General features: G+C 40.9%; 1 protein-coding gene across 3 annotated transcripts in view; it reads left to right on the top strand.

Annotated features, from left to right (window-relative positions):
• CRACD (capping protein inhibiting regulator of actin dynamics) overlaps positions 1-20,098 on the top strand; it is a 157,982-nt gene that overhangs the window by 90,960 nt on the left and 46,924 nt on the right. For all 3 annotated transcript variants that reach the window (XM_017518507.2, XM_017518505.2, XM_017518506.2), the window contains exon 2: positions 7,447-7,612. The gene's annotated coding sequence lies outside the window, so the exon portion shown is untranslated. The remainder of the gene's footprint in view (positions 1-7,446; positions 7,613-20,098) is intronic.

Raw genomic sequence — 20,098 nt, 5'->3', positions numbered from 1 at the left:
CATGTGCTCTAATCGTTCAACACCCGCCTATGAGTGAGAACATGCGGTGTTTGATCTTCTGCTCCTCTGTCAGTTTGCTGAGAATGATGGTTTCCAGATTCATCCATGTCCCCACAAAGGACCCAATCCACCTTTTTTTTAAATGACAGTAATGAATTATTTTTCTAGTCAATAAATTCTAACATTATCTACAATTGTCTGCTTATCTCGAAAGCTAAGTCTGTGGACCCAGGCTGGGATAATGATGTCATAATTGATATTCTTATAATGTTGCTATTGTATTTTGTAATGTTTCTGATTAGAAATTTTGGGGGTATAGTCAAGGAGCAGTGTTGGGTAAAAAAGAGAAGCAATTGTAAAAAACTATTTTTTTAAAAAAAGAAATTTTGGGTTTCGATATTTAGTGGGGAAAAGACAACTGATATAAAAGGAAAAAAGAATCTTACTTTGGAAATAAGTGGAATATAATATAAATAGCCATTTGACCACTTACTGTCATGCTGCCAAACTAGAACTCAGGCATTGTTTACATATTTTCAGCTTTGGACAGTCGTAGAGAAAGTTTTCACTTATTACATCAGTCATTGCCAAAGATCAGTTACAGAAGAGTGTAATAATGATAACTGTGGTGCCTTACAGAATGCTTTCAAATTTAAATTTTAAAAAATAAACCTATGTAAGGGCATTCTTTTTTATTTTTATTTTTATTTACTTATTTTTTTTATGGATGTCTTTAAAATGTTTCTCCCACCACTCAAATATATCTCAGATTGTTAGTTTTCCCCAATAAATCTTGGGGAAAGCCTAGAAGAGAACAAAGAACCTTTTCTTCCTTTTTTTGAGTGGTGGGGAAAAAGAGAAAAAATAAGAAAGAAAGAGAGAAAGAAGGAAAGAAAAGAATGAAAGAGAGAAAGAAAGAGAAAGAGGGAGAGAGAATGGGAGTCTTGCTTTACTGCCCAGGCTAGAATGCAGTCTAAAAATGGGTATTGAAAACCTTTTTTATGCCAATAATTGTGTTTAACAATGAAGACAGGAAGGAATAAGGGAGGAAAATAACAAACAAGCAGCCAACCAATATTTCATTTAAACCTGTGAAATGCTATGCAATTACTGAGGAGTGATTTACTTCCAATTATGTAGTCACTTTTAGAGTAGGTGTGATGTGGTGCTGAGAAGAATGTATGTTTTGTGGATTTGGGGTGGAGAGTTCTGTAAATGCTTATTTAGTTTACTTGTTCCGGGTCTGAGTTCAAGTCCTGACTATCCTTGTTAATTTTCTGTCTCATTGGTCTGTCTAATATTGACAATGTGATGTTAAAGTCTCCCACTATTGTTGTGTGGGAGTCTAAGTCTCTTTATAAGTCATTAGGAACTTGCCTTATATATCTGAGTGCTCCTGTATTGGGTGCGTATATATTTAAGATTGTTAGTTCTTCTTGTTGCATTGATCCTTTTACCATTATATAATGACCTTCTTTGCCTCTTTTGATCTTTGTTGCTTTAAAGTCTGTTTTATCAGAGACTAGAATTGCAACTACTGCTTTTTTTTTTTACTCTCCATTTGGTTGGTAAATCTTCCTCAATCCCTTTGTTTTGAGTCTTTGTGTATCCTTGCATGTGAGATGGGTCTGGATGCAGCATACCGATGGGTTTTGGCTTTTTGTCCAATTCACCTGTCTGTGTCTTGTGATTGGGGGCATTTAGTCAATTTAAATTTAGGATTAATAATAATATATGTGAGTTTAATCCTACCATTTGATGCTAGCTGGCTGTTTTGCCCATTAGTTGATGTAGATTCTTCATTATGTTGATGCTCTTTACCTTTTGGTATATATTTGGAATGGCTGATACTGTTTGTTCCTTTCTATGTGTAGTGCTTCTTTCAGAAGCCTTGTGAAGCAGGCCCGGTAGTGATGAAATCTCTGAGTACTTGCATGTTCACAAAAGATTTTATTTTTCCTTCACTTATGAAGCTTAGTTTGGCTGGATATGAAATTCTGGGTTGAAAGTTCTTTTCTTTAAGGGTGTTGAATATTGGCCCCCACTCTCTTCTGGCTTGTAGGGTTTCTGCTGAGAGATCTGCTGTGAGTCTGATAGGCTTCCCTTTGTGGATAACCTGACCTTTCTCTCTGGCTGCCCTTAGCATTTTCTCCTTAATTTCAACCCTGGTGAATCTGACGATTATGTGCCTTGGGGTTGCTCTTCTTGAGGAATATCTTTGTGGTGTTCTCTATATTACCTGGAGTTGAATATTGTCCTGCCTTGTTAGGTTGGGAAAGTTTTCCTGAATAATATCCTGAAGAATATTTTCCAACTTGAATTCATTCTCTTCGTCACATTCAGGTACACCTATCAAACATAGATTAGGTCTTTCCACATAGTCCCATATTTCTTGGAGACTTTGCTCATTCCTTTTTACCTTTTTTCTCTAATCTTGTCTTCTCGTTTTATTTCATTGAGTTGGTCTTTGACCATTGATATCCTTTCTTCTGCTTGATCAATTTGACTGTTAAACTTGTGCATACTTCTCGAAGTTCTCATATTGTGTTTTTCAGCTCCATTAATTCACTTATATTCCTGTCTAAATTGCCTATTCTCGTTAGCATTTCATCAAACCTTTTTTCAAGGTTCTTAGTTTCTTTGCATTGGGTTAGAACATGTTGTTTTAGCTCACAGAAGTTTCTTATTAGTCACCTTCTGAAGCCTGATTCTGACAATTCATCACACTCATTCTCCATCATGCCTTGTTCCCTTGCTGATGACTAGTAGCGATCCCCTGAAGGAGGAGAGGCATTCTGATTTCCAATATTTTCAGCCTTTTTGCACTGGTTTCTTCCCATCTTCGTGGATTTATCCACCTGTCGTCTTTGTAATTGCTGACTTTCAGATTGGGTCTCTGAGTGGACATCCAGCTTGTTGGTGGTGATATTATTTCTATTTCTTTGTTTTCCTTCGGTGGACACCCCTCCATCACAGAGCTGGACCTTCCCAGGTTCAGCTGTGTTTGATGAGAAACTCTCAACCATCGGCATTTCCAATTGCTGTTTTTTTGTGGGGGTGGGACCAGCTGAGCCCAATCACCTGGCTCCCCACCTCGGAGCCCCCTTTTTTTCTTTTCCTAATTGAATGCCAATTCTCTCCAAGGTGCCCCAGTCCCCCTCCGAAAAGGCGCTGGGATCTATGCAATTTCCCGTGCGGGGACCGTGCTGGCTGAAACAGCTGCACTGAGATTCGTGGCACTTTTCTGCCCAGGAATCTCCTGGTCTGGCTCCCAGCTTCAGTCCCCATTTCAATCAGCAGAATGGGCGACTCTGCCTTCCCAGAGATCCAAACGCCAACTAAAAGGGCACCCAGTCCTGCATACTCCGCACTGAAAACCACCACACCGGGAAGCTGGCAAAACAGCCGCACCAGCCAAAAGAGCCACACTGGCAACCTGTGGGGCTCCTCCGCTGGGAATCTCCTGGTCCGTAGGCAACAAAAATTCGTCTGGAAGTCTGGTGTCCACTCGCTCCCTGCGCCTTCACTGGGAGCTGCTGCTAGTTGGCCATCGTGGATCTCTCTCAGGGCATTCTTTTAACACATGCCCAATGCTCTTGGATTGTCTTCGAAAACTACTTATTATAGTTCTTAAATATTATTCACTGGAGATTTTACTCATAAGAACCTAAAGTAGGTGTCATGAAAATCACTGGCCTACATTCATTCCTGAATAAATAACCACTGAAAAGATACTAATATTCTGAAATCAAACCCTCCATTTTTTTTAACCATTTTTAAATGATATGATCTCAGTCGTATTATATGATGTGTTAGGCCATTCTTGCATTGTTATAAAGAAATTTCTGAAAGTGGGTAATTTATAAAGAAAAGAGGTGGCTGAGTCCGGTGGCTCATGCCTGAAATCCCAGCACTTTGGGAGACCAAGGTGGGCAGATTAATTGAGGTCAGGAGTTGGAGATCAGCCTGGCCAACACAGTGATACCCGGTCTCCACTAAAAATACAAAAATTAGCTGGGAGCAGTGGTACGTGCCTGTAATTCCAGCTACTCCAGAGGCTGAGGCACGATAATTGCTTGATCCTGGGAGGTGGAGGTTATTGTGAGCTGAGATCGCACCCTGGTACTCCAACCTGGGCAACAGAGCGAGACCCTATTGCTATAGAAAAAAAAGAGGCTTAATTAACCCACAGTTCTGCAGATTGTACAGGAAGCATGGCACCGGCATCTGTTGCCTTCTGGGGAGGCTTCGGCGAGCTCTACAGGGTGAAAGGCAAAGCAGGAGCAGGCAGGACACATGGCGAATGCAGGAGCAAGGTTAGGGGCTAATGATAAAAAAGGTTAGGAAGCCTTTTTTTTTTTTTTTGAGACAGAGTCTCATTCTGTCACCCAGGCTGGAATGCAGTGGCACGATCTCAGCTTACTGCAGCCTTCGCCTCCTGGGTTCCAGTGATTCTCCTGTCTTAGAGTCCTGAGTAGCTGGGATTACAGGCACAGCTACCACGCCCTGCTAATTTTGTAAGTGCTACACTTTTAAGCAACCAGATCTCACAAGCACTCTGTCACTATCACAAGGACAGCACCAGATCATGAGGGCTCCACCCCCGTGATCCAGTGATCCAAGCCCCACTTCTAATACTGGGGATTACAGTTCAACATGAAATCTAGAGGGAACAACATCTAAACTGTATCACACACTTTCCTGTCTTTCAAATAATACACAGTAAAAATAATGTCATTCTTTTTTGTACCTAGCACCAGTGCCTACGTATAGCAAGCATCCGGTATGTTTTAAATATCCTTTCCTGCTAAATGTGATCTGACACAGGATCGTTTCAGGGGAGCACTAATGCTGGAGGCTGTTTGCACCCGTCCTATGCTCCTAGATGACTGTCCTTTTGTAATGGGTTATTATTCTGTCTGCATCCTCAGCATCTTATGCCACTACTTAGGATGAAGTAGTTTGAAGCACTTCTTTTCAGATTTTGTTATTTATTTATTTATTTATTTATTTGAGATGGAGTCTCACTGTGTCACCCAGGCTGGAGTGCAGTCACATGATCTCTGCTCTCTGCAACCTTCGTTCCCCAGGTTCAAGCGATTCTCCTGCCTCAGCCTCCCAAGTAGCTGGGATTACAGGCACCTGCCACCACACCTGGCTAATTTTTGTATTTTTAGTAGAGGTGGGATTTCAGCATCTTGGCCAGGCTGGTCTTGATCTCCTGACCTCATGGTCCTCCACCTTGGCCTCCCAAAGTGCTGGGATTACAGGCATGAGCCATTACGCCCAGCCTACTTTTTAAAAATTTTTTAGAGATGGGAAAATTGTTGCCCAGGCTGGTCTTGAACTCCTGGGATCAAATGATCCTCCCACCTGAACCTCCCAAGTAGCTGAGATTACAGGCATGAGCCACCACACCTGGCAGCACTTCAAATTTTCTGTGACATCTCAGTAAAGCCAGAATTGAAGATCACAGAGGAAATGAGATGTCTGGCTTGTTTCCTCATTAACCTCATTTGTGTACCTGGATTCCTCTATGGATTCTGGCCAGCAGAGCTCTGGGGCCTCTGATAGCTGGGTAGAAGGTGAGGGGAATTGTGTCTGTATTTCGTGCAGGTGTTTTACAATTCAGGTCACAAGCTTCTATTTTTGCTTCTCTCTCAAAACTTCTGACTCCCTCTTCAAAGATATGTTTCCTATGATGTAGGCATGCTGTTTTATCTCTTCATGTCTCAGCTTCCTCATGTGTAAAATGGAAATGTTAATAGTATCAACGTAATAGGATTGTTGTGAGGATTAACTGGGTTAATATTTATAAAGTTCTTAGAGCCATGGCACATAGTAAGGGTTAAAACATTTTTTTAGGCCAGGTGCAGTGGCTCACACTTGTAATTCCAGCACTTTGGGAGGCTGAGGCAGGCGGATCATTTGAGGTCTGGAGTTCAAAACCAGCCTGGCCAACATGGTGAAATACCATCTTTACTTAAAAAAAAAAAATGTATATATATATATGTATATCCAGGCATGGTGGCAGGTGCCTGTGATCACAGCTGCTTGGGAGGCTGAGACAGGAGACTAGCTTGAACCTGGAAAGTGGAGGTTGCAAGAAACCAAGATCTTGCCATCGCACTCCATCTTGGGTAACAAGAGTGAAACTCCATCTCAAAAAAAAAAAAAAGTTTCTTAAAATGGTTGTTAGACCACTAGAAAAGTGTCTCTTTAAGCTTCTTAAAGAAAAAGGAAAGATCCAAGAAGATGCTGCTTTTGGTAGAGAGTGACTTACTTTCTTTTCTAAGGAAAGAGTGGAGTAATATGAAGGAATTCGTATCCAAAGGCAGAGGACTGAAAGGTATTACCTAAAATACCTCCTAGCAAATGTTGGCAGCAAGCCTAGGTCCTGACTAATGAAGTAATATATGGGAAGATGTTCATAGTAACTCCTTTGGGGCCCTTCATAGTAGATTTTAAAAAGAGACAAGAGAAATAAACTGGAAATATATGGGGATAGAGGGAATTAGGGGGCAAAGCTTATGCCAGGAGTTGGCAGTTATCTTCTACATCTAACAAAGGCCAAAATGGAATGATCCTCAAACTGGAGATATGTATAGATACAGATAAAAATATTTTTAAAAACACCTGTTTGACTTACGTGTTTTTCTCAGCTTCTTCCATGGAGAGAGGCATTTAGCCATCTGCTTTGTTAAAGAAAGCAGGCACTGCCTTATTGCATGTGCTGGCTACCAAGAAGCTTGAAATCTGTTTCTTTTCTTTTTCTCTTCTCCCCTCCCCTCCCCTCCTCTCCTCTCTTCTTCTCTTCTCTTCTCTTATTCCTTCCTTGCTTCCCTCCCTCCCTTCCTTCCTGCCTTCTTTCCTTTCTTTCCTTTCTTTCATCTCACTCTGTTGCTCAGACTGCAGTGCAATGGTATGGTCACAGCTCACTGCAGCCTCAACCTCCAGGGCGTAATCAATCCTCCAGCCTCACCTTCCCAAGTCACTGAGACTAAAGGTGTGTACCACCACCCTGACTAATTTTCTTAGATTTAAAGAGATGGGATCTCACTGTGTTGCCCAAGCTAGTCTCAAACTCCTGGGCTTAAATGTTCCTTCCCGCTCAGCCTCCCAAAGTCTGGGATTACAGGCATGAGCCACTGTGCCCTGGCCACTTGGAAGAACAAGAAGAACCTCTTCTTGTTCTTCCCAGATGTTTCTTGGGAGCCTGGGGACAGAAGACTCACCGTGCCTTTGGCTCGTGCCCTGCCTCACTGTGCATGGATTGCACTGGGGCTGTTCCTGATGTTCCTGGCACAGGGATTGGTTGCTTATTCTGCCTCATGCCTGCCCTTTGCCCTGTCTCCTTGGCCGGAGGCAGCTCAGTTGTAATTTGCTCTTAGGCTCGGAAGTGCAGCCCTGCCACACTGCAGCTTGTGTTTATTTTATAATCCACAGGCAAGAAGAAAAAATTTCAGCCTTTTAAGAAGTTGTTTGGCAAAAGGAAAAAGAAAGACACTTCATTGTTCCGGGTGCAGTCTGTGGGGAAGAAGAGTTATTCTCACCAGAGTGTCAGCAATGGGACCTTCTCTTTGGATGAGGAGACCCTGGAAGATGATCTAAGGTAATGACTTGCACTTTCTTTTCACATGCTTGGTGGAGTCCCCGGTGGGGAATGGTATCCCAAAGGAGGTAGGTGCTGTTTTTGGTTCCAGCAGGCAAGAACAGAATCACAAATAGGTAGGGCGTGGTGGCTCACTCCTGTAATCGCAACACTTTGGGAGGCCAAGGCAGCCAGATCACGTGAGGTCAGGAGTTTGAGACCAGCCTAGGCAACATGGGGAAACCCTGTTTCTACTAAAAACATATAAAAAAATTAGCCGAGCATGGTGGCATGCACCTGTAATCCCAGCTGCTGAGGAGGCTGAGGCACAAGAATCACTTGAACCAGAGAGGCGGAGGTTGCAGTGAGCCGAGATGGCACCACTGCACTCCAGCCTGGGTGACAGAGTGAGACTCTGCCTCAAAAATAAAAAAAAAAAGAATCACACATACGTTCCATCTCTGGGAAGGTGGGTGCATTCTGCATGGAGAAGTCACCCTGAGGAGTTAGCACATGAGTCTGACCTCATTTTCTGGGAGTGCAAAGGAATTGGGCATTCATTTTGCTGCTCTTGATTGTGGAAGGAGGCAACACTTCACTGGCTGGGCTCACCAGCGTTCCTCAGATTGAAGAAGATTGTGTTCCTTATGCCATTGCTTTACAAAGAGGGAGGGTATCCTAGGGTAGACTTTACACCATTGTTGAGGATGCAGGTTGCTCAGGCACAGATGGTCACCCTTCGTGTACCTGGCCATCTCTAACAACTTCTGGAACCTGTCTGTTTCTTTTGCCCACCATCCCTCCCTCCCTGTCTTCCTCCCTCCCTCCCTTCCTCCCTTTCTTCCTCCCTCCCTTACTTATTTCCTTCTTTCTTCCCTCCCTCCCTTCTTCCCTGTCTCTCCCCCCACTTCTCCCTTTCTTCCCTTCCTTCCTTGTTTTCTTCCTTTCCTTGCCTCTTAAAACACAGACACTAAATCTGGCTGTGACAGTGTCAGGAACTCAGAAAAGTAGGGTCAGGAAGTACTTTCTCACCTGAGTGCTGGAAATTGAAGTCAGAGTCAGAGCTAGTTAAACTCTGATACTGACAGCTTAGAAACCAGCTCCTCTGAGAAACCTTTTCCGACAACCCCATCTGATTTATTTGACCTTGTCTGTGTTCTTCTAGCATCATGTGCCTGATTTCTGCAGAGAACTTGTCACTTTCTATGGAAATTATTGATTTGCTTGTCTGTCTTTCTCACTGGACTGTCGGTTTCATGAAGTCAGAGACCAGGTTTCATTCAGCCTTGTATTGCATGCTCAAAAAAAATGTTTCCCACGAATGCCTTGTGGTATCATCTGTGATATTCTCACCGTGTTTCAAGGTCAGAGACAAAACTATCCTCTATGTCAGTAAGTAAATTCTAATGAACACTGCTTTTGGTTCCAAATTACAAAAACCCTCAGACCAGCGGTGCACATTAAGTTTTACAGCAAATATTCAGCAACAGCATTTGTTAGCCCTGATATTGACTCTTTTCCTTGACAGCCCTGTGTTTATTTTCTGTTGTCTTTATAGGATAAGAAAATGACTTAATGTGACTGCAGGGAAGGATGTGACTGAAAGGAGGGCACAGCTAGCGCTAAGTCACTCAGCTGTTGGAATGTTGTCCCAGGGGATAGGCAAGGAGTATGCAGTGTGAATAGATTTTGATTTTACTTCAGTTTTTCAGTTGTAAAATAAGGGTGTGAACTTTTTGGCCTCATGGTATCAGGATGAGGAACAGATAGTAAAATGACACTAAGTGGCAGTTTAACACAAAATGGGGTCAAGCCTGGAAAGTTCTCCCTTAGAAGGCCAGTTCTGTGGAAACACAACCCACCCTTTTTGTAGTATATTGGGTATAGCACAGTTTTGCCGAGTCTGATTTCATACTGAGCTGTGTTGGACTCTTCCTGGAGTCTTGGACCTGGACCCTGGAGGTTCTCTTCCCATTTAAATCTTTTATTCTGTTTACCTCTTGGGGCTTTTCTTAAGGTTTTAGGTTTTACAAAGCCTTGGAAAATTCCACTTTGGATCAAATAGCTACATTTCTAATAATGTAACTGGTCCTCATTATTGACTCTTGTCCACAAACCCACATTTACGGACATGTACTATATTTTCTTTCTTTTCTTTTCTTTTTTTTTCGAGACAGAGTTTTGCTCTAGTTGCCCAGGCTGGAGTGCAATGACACAATCCTGGCTCACTGCAACCTCCTATTCTCCTGCCTCAGCCTTCAGAGTAGCTGGGATTACAGGCATGTGCCACCATGGTCACCTAATTTTGTATTTTGAGTAGAGACGGGGTTTATCCATGTTGGTCAGGCTGGTCTCAAACTCCCGACCTCAGTTTATCTGCCTGCCTTGGCGTCCCAGAGTGCTGGGATTACAGGCATTAGCCAAGGCATTACCGTGCCCAGCCAAGACATGTACTATATTTTAATTAAACATTTCTTTTTATAATAAACTAATCTCATAAGTAACGATGTGAAAGAATAAGCTTTGAACTATTAATTTTTAAAACATCACTTAAATATTTAAAAAATTAGTGGGTGTATACCCAGAGGAGTATAAATCATTTTGCCATAAAGCCACACTCATGCAGATGTTTATTGCAGCACTGTTCACAATAGCAAAGACATGGAATCATGTCAACCCATCAGTGACAGATTGGATAAAGAAAATGTGGTGCATGTGCACCATGGAATACTATGCAGCCATAAAAAAGAATGAGATCTTGTCTTTTGCAGGAATGTGGATGGAGCTGGAGGCCATTATCCTCAGCAAACTAATGCAGGAACAGAAAGCCAAATACTGCATGTTCTCACTTATAAGTGGGAGCTAAACGATGAGAACTCATGAACACAAAGAGGGGAACAACAGACACTGGAGTCTACTTGAGTGTGGAGGGTGAGGGGAGCAGGAAAAATAGTTTACCTACGGAGCAAGCCTTCGTATGTACCCCGGAACCTAAAGTAAAAGTTAAAAAAAATTAGGATAGAAACACAGCCAGGTGCAGTAACATGTGCCTTTTTTTTAAATATATATTTTATTGCATTTTACGTTTTGGGGTACGTGTGAAGAACATGCAAGATTGTTGCATAGGTACATAGATGGCAATGTGGTTTGCTGCCTTCCCCCCCATCACCTATATCTGGCATTTCTCCCCATGTTATCCCTCCCCAACTCCCCACCCCCTGCTGTCCCTCCCCTAGTTCCCCGCTACAGACCCCAGTGTGTGATGCTCCCCTCCCTGTGTCCATGTGTTCTTATTGTTCATCACCCTCCTCTGAGTGAGAACATGCGGTGTTTGATTTTCTGTTCTTGTGTCAGTTTGCTGAGAATGATGGTTTCCAGCTTCATCCATGTCCCTACAAAGGACACGAACTCATTGTTTTTTATGGCTGCATAGTATTCCATGGTGTATATGTACCACATTTTCCCTGTCCAGTCTATCATCGATGGGCATTTGGGTTGGTTCCAAGTCTTTGCTATTGTAAACAGTATTGCAATGAACATTCATGTGCATGTATCCTTATAATAGAACGATTTATACTCCTTTAGGTATATACCCAGTAATGGGATTGCTGGGTCAAATGGAATTTCTATTTCTAGATCCTTCAGGAATCACCACACTGTCTTCCACAATGGTTGAACTAATTTACACTCCCACCAACAGTGTAAAAGTGTTCCTATTTCTCCACATCCTCTCCAGCATCTGTTGTCTCCAGATTTTTTAATGATCGCCATTCTCACTGGCATGAGATGGTATCTCAATGTGGTTTTGATTTGCATTTCTCTGATGACCAGTGATGATGAGCATTTTTTCATATGTTTATTTGTGGCCTCATATATGTCTTCTTTTGTAAAGTGTCTGTCTGTACTCTTCACCCACTTTTGAATGGGCTTGTTTTGGTCTTGTAAATCTGTTTTAGTTCTTTGTAGATTCTGGATATTAGCACTTTGTCAGATGGGTAGCTTGCAAAAAATTTTTCCCATTCTGTTTGTTGCTGATTCACTCTAATGACTGTTTCTTTTGCTGTGCAGAAGCTGTGGAGTTTGATTAAGTCCCATTTGTCTATTTAACTTTTGTTGCCAATGCTTTTGGTGTTTTAGTCATGAAGTCCTTGCCTATGTCCTTAATGGTTTTGCCTAGATTTTCTTCTAGGGTTTTTATGGTGTTAGGTCTTATGTTTAAGTCTTTAATCCATCTGGAGTTAATTTTAGTGTAAGGTGTCAGGAAGGGGTCCAGTTTCTGCTTTCTGCACGTGGCTAGCTAGTTTTCCCAACACCATTTATTAAACAGGGACTCCTTTCCCCATTGCTTGTTTTTGTCTGGTTTGTCAAAGATCAGATGGTTGTAGATGTGTGGTGTTGCCTCCGAGATCTCTGTTCTGTTCCATTGTTCTATGTCTCTGTTTTGGTACCAGTACTATGCTGTTTTGATTACTGTAGCCTTGTAGTATAGTTTGAAGTCAGGTAGTGTGATGCCTCTCGCTTTGTTCTTTTTGATTAGGATTGACTTGGCTGTGTGGGCTCTCTTTTGGTTCCATATGAAGTTTAAGGTGGTTTTTTCCAGTTCTGTGAAGAAGGTCATTGGTAGCTTGATGGGGATAGCATTGAATCTATGAATTACTTTGGGCAGTATGGCCATTTTCATGATATTGATTCTTCCTAACCATGAGCATGGAGTGTTTCTCTGTCTGTGTCCTCTCATTTTGTTGAGCAGTGGTTTGTAGTTCTCCTTGAAGAGGTCCTTTACATTCTTTGTTAGTTGTATTCCTAGATATTTTATTTTCTTTGTAGCAATTGTGAATGGCAGTTCATTCTTGATTTGGCCCTCTTTAAATCTGTTATTAGTGTATAGGAATGCTTGTGATTTCAGCACATTGATTTTGTATCCTGAGACTTTGCTGAACTTGCTTATCAGTTTCAGAAGATTTTGGGCTGAGACAGTGGGGTCTTCTAAATATGCAATCATGTCATCTGCAAATAGAGACAATTTGACTTCCTCCTTTCCTAATTGAATACGCTTTATTTCTTTTTCTTGCCTGATTGCTCTGGCTAGAGCTTCCAATACTATATTGAATAGGAGTGGTGAGAGAAGGCATCCTTGTCTAGTGCCACATCTCAAAGGGAATGCTTCCAGTTTTTGTCCATTCAGTATGATATTGGCTGTGGGTTTGTCATAAATAGCTTTTATTATTTTGAGATACGTTCCGTCAATACCTAGTTTCTTGAGAGTTTTTAGCATGAAGCACTGTTGAATTTTGTCAAAGGCGTTCTCTGCATCTATTGAGATAATCATGTGGTTTTTGTCTTTGGTTCTGTTTCTGTGGTGAATTACGTTTATAGACTTGCGTATGTTGAACCAGCCTTGCGTCCCCAGGATGAAACCTACTTGATCATGATGGATAAGCTTTTTGATGTGCTGTTGTAATCAGTTTGCCAGTATTTTATTGAAGATTTTTGCATCTGTGTTCATCATGGATATTGGCCTGATGTTTTCTTTTCTTGTTGAGTCTCTGTCATGTTTTGGTATCAGGATGATGTTGGTCTCATAAAATAACTTTGGAAGGATTCCCTCCTTTTGGATTGTTTGGAAGAGTTTCAGAAGGAATGATACTAGCTCCTCTTTGTATGTCTGGTAGAATTCGGCTGTGAACCCATCTGGACCTGGGCTTTTTTTGGTTGGTAGGCTATTAATTGCTGCCTCAACTTCAGCCCTTGTTATTGGTCTATTCAGGGTTTCAACTTCTTCCTGGTTTAGGCTTGGGAGGATGCAAGTGTCCAGGAATTTATCCATTTTTTCCAGGTTTAGTGGCATATGTGCATAGAGTTGTTTGTAGTAATCTCTGATGGTGGTTTGTATTTCTGTGGAATCTGTGGTGATATCCCCTTTATCGTTTTTTACTGTATCTATTTGATTCCTCTCTCTTTTCTTTTTTATTAACCTGGCTAGTGGTCTGTCTTTTTTGCTAATCTTTTAAAAAAACCAGGTCCTGGATTTATTGATTTTTTTTGAAGGGTTTTTTTTTGTGTGTGTGTCTCTATCTTCTTGAGTTCAGCTGTGATCATAGTAATTTCTTGTCTTCCGCTACCTTTTGAATTTGTTTTATCTTGCTCCTCTAGTTCTTTTAATCTTGGCATTAGCATGTCAATTTTAGATATTTCCACATTTTTCTTGTGGCCATTTAGTGCTATAAACTTCNCTCTGATCTTAGTTATTTCTTGTCTTCTGCTAGGTTTTGAGTTTTTTTGATCTTGCTTCTCTAGCTCTTTCAATTTTGACAATAGGGTGTTAATTTTAGATCTCTCCTTGCTTCTCATGTTGGCATTTATTGCTATAAATTTCCCTGTAGATACTGCTTTAAACGTGTCCCAGAGATTCTGGTAAATTGTCTATTCATTCTCGTTGGTTTCGAAGAATATCTTTATTTCTGCCTTCATTTCGTTGTTTATCCAGTCAACATTCAAGAGCCAGTTGTTCAGTTTCCATGAAGCTGTGCAGTTCTGAGTTAGTTTCTGAATTCTGAGTTCTAACTTGATTGCACTCTGGTCTGAGAGACTATTTGTTATGATTTCCCAGCTGCTCGGGAGGCTAAGGTGGGAGGATCATTTGAGCCAGGAGTTCAAGGTTGTAGTGCGCTATGATCATGTCTATGAAGAGCTACTGCACTCTAGCCTGGACAATGTAGGGGGAAAAAAAGATAGAAACACAGGAAAATAGAAGTAATTAAAAAGTAATGTATTTCTCTTTTCTAAGGAATTGACAGTTGCAAAGTAATTTCACCTACAGAGTAAATCCTACATACGTTGTATACCTGAGTTTCTAGTTATTTGCCCTATTTACAGATGGAGAAAATGAAAAATGTTGTTTTTAGAAATTCTTATTTTTGGTTCATTGTTCAATTAACAGACTATTACTTTACACTATGTAATGATTCAAAAAATTTCCTGTACATTTTATTTGCTATCTCCAAAATGGACAGTTCTCACAAAAGCACAAAACTCAAAGCTCCATTAACATGACTTTGGGTAGAGGTTCCAAGAAGGTAGATTTCAGCCCAGTGTGAGGGAGAATTTCCTAATTAGAGCTGCCTAAAAATGGGAGGCTGGGCATGTGCCCACAAGGATTGAGGCCAGTGAAGGTGGGATTTCTGAACTGGGCGGGAATTTAGGGAACTGAACTTTAACATCCTGTCAAGCTCCCAACAATCTGTGATTCTAGAAATGTTTCTATGACCAAGAATAGCTCCTTATTGATCTGCTCCTTCTGCCTGAAAATTTCCATTTCCTTTGGGTTTTTAAAGTGTTCTTTTCTTTCTCTAGCTTAGAAGCCTTTACCTCTCCTAGGCTGCTGCTTTTAAATTATACATTCCTTGGGAAAAGCAAAGCAATAAAACATGATCTGTTTTTAACAATCTAATGTGATTACTTTTCTTAATTAAACACAACTAATATTATGTTTCCAAAGGTGTGTTAAAACAGTTGTCAAATTTTAAAAGTGAGAGAGAGTCATCTTGGTAAATAGGTTTGGGGAATTCTGAACAAAAACAAATTAAATGGGACTCTTTATGTGGGACTCAACAGAGCTTTTACTATGCTAATGTGTCCTGTGAATCCCTAAGAAGAAGTATGTAGTATGCAGTATTTCAATATTCTTTTGACCATAGACCCTTTTTTCACTGAGAATATCCAATGACATGTATTAAAGCTACCATTAATTGAAGTTAATACAGTGTGTATTGCATAGGTGAACTCATTTAAAATTTACTACTTTTTAAGATTGATATTACTATCAGCAGTTCAAAGTTGAGAAAACTAAGGCTAGCAAGTAATTTGTGTAAGGTCATACAGCATATAAATTCCTGAGCCACCATTCAAGCAATAAGAGTGCATTGTTAAGCATCCACTTCTCTGCCACTCAAGGAGGCTGCAGGCTCAGTAGGGAGCTACTCATGTGGCCCTGAATCGTCATACTGGTCCTTGGTCACAAGGCTCAGATGTCTGCCTACCTCCAACTGCCTAATTGAGGTTCTGATACTTTCTAGGACACTCCCTTGTCCTGCTTCCAGTTTTTACTGTAAACACCCAGTGCTTGTTACATCATGCATAACTACAACACTTTATATTAACTGCCAGATGTAAGCACAATGAGATGTGAAGGGGTTCTGGAGAGGATGAGCTCACTCAAACTGGAACAGTCAGAAACGGGTTCAGGAATGAGGAGGCCTTAAGCTGACTCCAAATGACAGGCAGGATGTAAAGTTGCTGAGAGGGAAGGCATGAACCTGTCAGATAATGGCATAAGCAGAAATTTTCATGGAAGAAGGAATATGACAAATAGAATAGGAGAGAATTTTCCAATTCTGTGAGACCCATGGTATCCTCACATTAAATCAGGCAAAGATATCATAAGAAAAAAATCCCACAGACCAATATCCTTTATGACAATAGACACAAAAATCCTTAAGCAAAAACTAGCAGCCTGAATCCAACAACTTACATTTAAGAATGATTAAATACCATGACCAAATGGGATTTATCCTAGGAGTGCAAGGTTGGTTTAACATACAAAACCAGTCAATGTAATATACCATATTAATAAATTAAAGGATAAAAACCACATGACCATCTCAATAAATGCAGAAAAACTATTTGATAAGATCCAACATCCTTTCATGATTTATAAATAAAAAATATACTCAACACTGGAAATTAGCAGGAAACTCCTTCAACTTGATAAAGAGCATCTGAAAAATCCACAGCTAATGTCATATTTAATGGTGAAAAATGAATGTGTTCCCCTTAAAATCAAGAACAAAACAAGAGTTTCTTCTCTCATTCTTTCTATTCAACACTATACTGTACAGTATTATACTGATGGCTATAGCTGGGACAATTAGAAAGAAAAAGAAATAAAAGGCATTAATCTTAAAAAGGAAGAAGTAAAACTGTACTTGCAGATGCCATGATTGTATATATAGAAAGTCCTAAGGAATACACACACAGAAAGGTATTAGACTAATAAACAAGATTGAGCAAGGTTGCAGGATGCAAGATTGGAGTTTCTGTATCCCAATTGTATTTCTGTACTCTAGCAATACATGATCTGAAAATTACCTTAGGAAAACACTTCCATTTACATAGCATCAAAAAGAATAAACTACTTAGGAATAAGTTTAACCAAGGAAGTGTAAGACTTGTACACTAAGAATGACAAAATATTATTGAAAGAAATTAAAGAAGATTGAAATGATGGCAAGATATCCCATGTTCATGGTTTGGTAAGCATAATATTGTTAAGATAGCAATACTCCCCAAATTGATCTGCAGATTCAATGTGGTCCCCGTCAAAATCCCATCTGTGTTTTTCCCCCAGAAATTAGAAAGTGAATCCGAAAATTCATATGGAAATGCAGGGGACCCAAAATAGCCAAAACAGTATTGAAAAAGAAGAACAAAGGTGGAAGACTCACACTTTCCAATTAAAAAAAAACTTACCACAAAGCTATAGTATCTAAACAGTGCAGTAATGGTATAAGGATAGATATGTAGATCAATGAAATGGAATTGAATTGAGAGTCTAGCGATTAACTCTTACATTTGTGGTCAATTGATTTTCAATATGAGTGATAAGACAATTCAATGGGCAAAGAAGAATTTTTCAACAAATATTTCTGGGACAATTGGGTAGCGACATGCAGAAGAATGAAATTGGACCCCTTTTTACAGAATATACAAAAATGAACTCAAAATGGATCACAGACCTAAATGTAAGAATTAAAATTATAAAACTCTTAAAAGAAAAAGTAAATTTCCATGACCTTGAATTAGGCAGTCGTTTCTTAGGTACCAAAAGCACAAGTGACAAAATGAAAAACAGAAAAGTTGGACTACGTCGAAATTAAATTAATGATACCATCAAGAAAGTTATAAAACAGTCCACAGAATGGAAGGAAATATTTGTAAATCATATTCAGAATAGGTAAAAATAAAAAACAAAAAACTCCCGTAATTCAATAATAAAATGACGCCCCCTCCCAAATTTTTTTAATGGGCAAAGGATTTGAATAGACATCACTACAAAAAAGTTATAAAAATATCAACACGTAAACCATACTTGCTTAACATCATTAGCCACCAGGGAGGTGCAAGTCAAAACCACAAATGAGGTATCATTTCACACCCATTAGGAAGGCTACAACCAAAAAAGATAAACAATAACAAGTGTTGATGAAGATACGTAGGGACTGGAACTCTCATCACACATTGCTGGTGGGAATACAAAATATTAAAGGTTTGGGGTAATTTTTAGTACTGATCCCATACCTTCACTTTAGAAATGGGGAAACAGCCTCGACGAGATGACAGTGCTGTTAGTGTTAGAGATGCGACCACAATCCAAGCCTGCCCATTTTGCACATGGTAGTGCTTTTTTCTTGAATAGCCCCATCCCCCATCTCCACCTCCTTCCTTTGTCTGATTCCTCTCCATCTTTGAGTTTTCTGCACAGATGTGCCTTCCTTAGGAGAGCAAGCTTTCTCTGATTCCCTCAGCCTAGATCAGGCCCCTCCTCCCGACATTGTTCTCACAGCTTCCTTGACCTTTCCATAGAAGTCAGCCTTGTGACTTGCCATTCATTGTATTCCCAGCCTCTAATGCTGGGCTTGGCACAAAGCAGACATTCAGTAAGCATTTATTCAATGAATGAATGCATGATTATTGCTCTTTGCCACACTGACTTTTCCCATTGGACAAGTCAACATTCATCTAATGTGTCCTCCAGTTTCCCACCTTGGTAAAGAGTATCACTGTCCCTCTGACCTGCTGGAAAAGGAAGAATCCACATTTCGTATCATGAGACGTCATGTCACCAATGAAATGATAGTGAAGTGCAGACTCCTTGCTTACCATTGTGTGCATCAATTCGCTTGGCCTTGCTGCTTTTTCAGAGGATGAAGTCAGGACCTCTTTTACTTGATTGTTCATCCTCTATCCTTAGGAACCTGGGATGTGCTGAACTTGAATAGGGAATGGTGAAGAGGTGCAAAATCCACTAAATAAAAATTAGAGACTAGCCGGGCGCGGTGGCTCAAGCCTGTAATCCCAGCACTTTGGGAGGCCGAGGCGGGTGGATCACGAGGTCAAGAGATCGAGACCATCCTGGTCAACATGGTGAAACCCCGTCTCTATTAAAAATACAAAAAATTAGCTGGGCATGGTGGCGTGTGCCTGTAATCCCAGCTACTCAGGAGGCTGAGGCAGGAGAATTGCCTGAACCCAGGAGGCGGAGGTTGCGGTGAGCCGAGATTGCGCCATTGCACTCCAGCCTGGGTAACAAGAGCGAAACTCCGTCTCAAAAAAAAAAAAAAAAAAAAAAAAATTAGAGACTAAGCAGGAAAATTAACAGAGCTGAGCTGAGTAAGTCTAGAGGAAAAGAAGGTTTATGAATCAGTTATAGCAGGGGTCCCCAACCCCCAGGCAGTGGATCAGTACCGTCTGTGACCTGTTGGGAACCAGGCTGCACAGTAGGAGGTGAGTGGGGGGTAAGGGAGCATTATCACCTGAGCTCCACCTCCTGTCAGATCAGCAGCAGCATTAAATTCTCATAGGAGCATGAACCCTGTTGTGAACTGTGCATGCAAGGGATATAGGTTGCCTCCTTTTTATGAGAATCTAGTGCCTGATGATCTGAGGTGGAATAGTTTCATCCTGAAACCATCCTTCCACCCCCTGTCCATGAAAAAATTGTCTTCCACAAAACCAGTTCCTGGTGCTGAAACGGTTGGGGACTGCTGAGGTATAGCAATTCTTAGAGGTACAGTATGTGGGGAATAGAACAGCAGTGGAACAGGAGCTAGAGACCTCTTGTGAAGACAGGTGTATCACTCGAGAGCTATGTGACCCTAACCTAGCTAGCCCCTTCATCTGTTAACTGGATATGCCATCTCCCAGGATTATTAGAAGGACAAAAATTTGTATGACATTGCATGATGTGCAATAAAGTACTTTATTTATTTATTTATGATTTTTTTTCTTCTTTTTTTAAATTTTTTTTGTTATTTGTTATTTATTTATTTTTGAGACAGAGTCTCACTCTGTTGCCTAGGCTGGAGTGCTGTGGCGTGATCTCGACTCACTGCAGCCTCCGCCTCCAGAGTTCAAGCAATTCTCTGCCTCAGCCTCCTGAGTCGCTGGGATTGCAGGTGCCCACCACCACGCTCAGCTAATTTTTTTGTATTTTTAGTAGAGACAGGGTTTCACTGTCTTGGCCAGGTTGGTCTGGAACTCCTGACCTCGTGATCCACCGACCTTCACCTCCCAAAGTGCTGGGACTACAGGTGTGAGCCACCGCGCACAGCCAATAAAGCACTTTAAAAAGCAGGGTAATGGCCGGGCGCGGTGGCTCAAGCTTGTAATCCCAGCACTTTGGGAGGCCGAGGCGGGTGGATCACGAGGTCAAGAGATCGAGACCATCCT

This window comes from Cebus imitator, unplaced genomic scaffold (assembly GCF_001604975.1).
Source record: "Cebus imitator isolate Cc_AM_T3 unplaced genomic scaffold, Cebus_imitator-1.0 Scaffold682, whole genome shotgun sequence".
In the NCBI taxonomy this organism is placed as follows: Eukaryota; Metazoa; Chordata; class Mammalia; order Primates; family Cebidae; genus Cebus; species Cebus imitator.
Note: the sequence above shows the minus strand (reverse complement) of the source record. Positions and strands in the feature narration are given on the sequence as shown.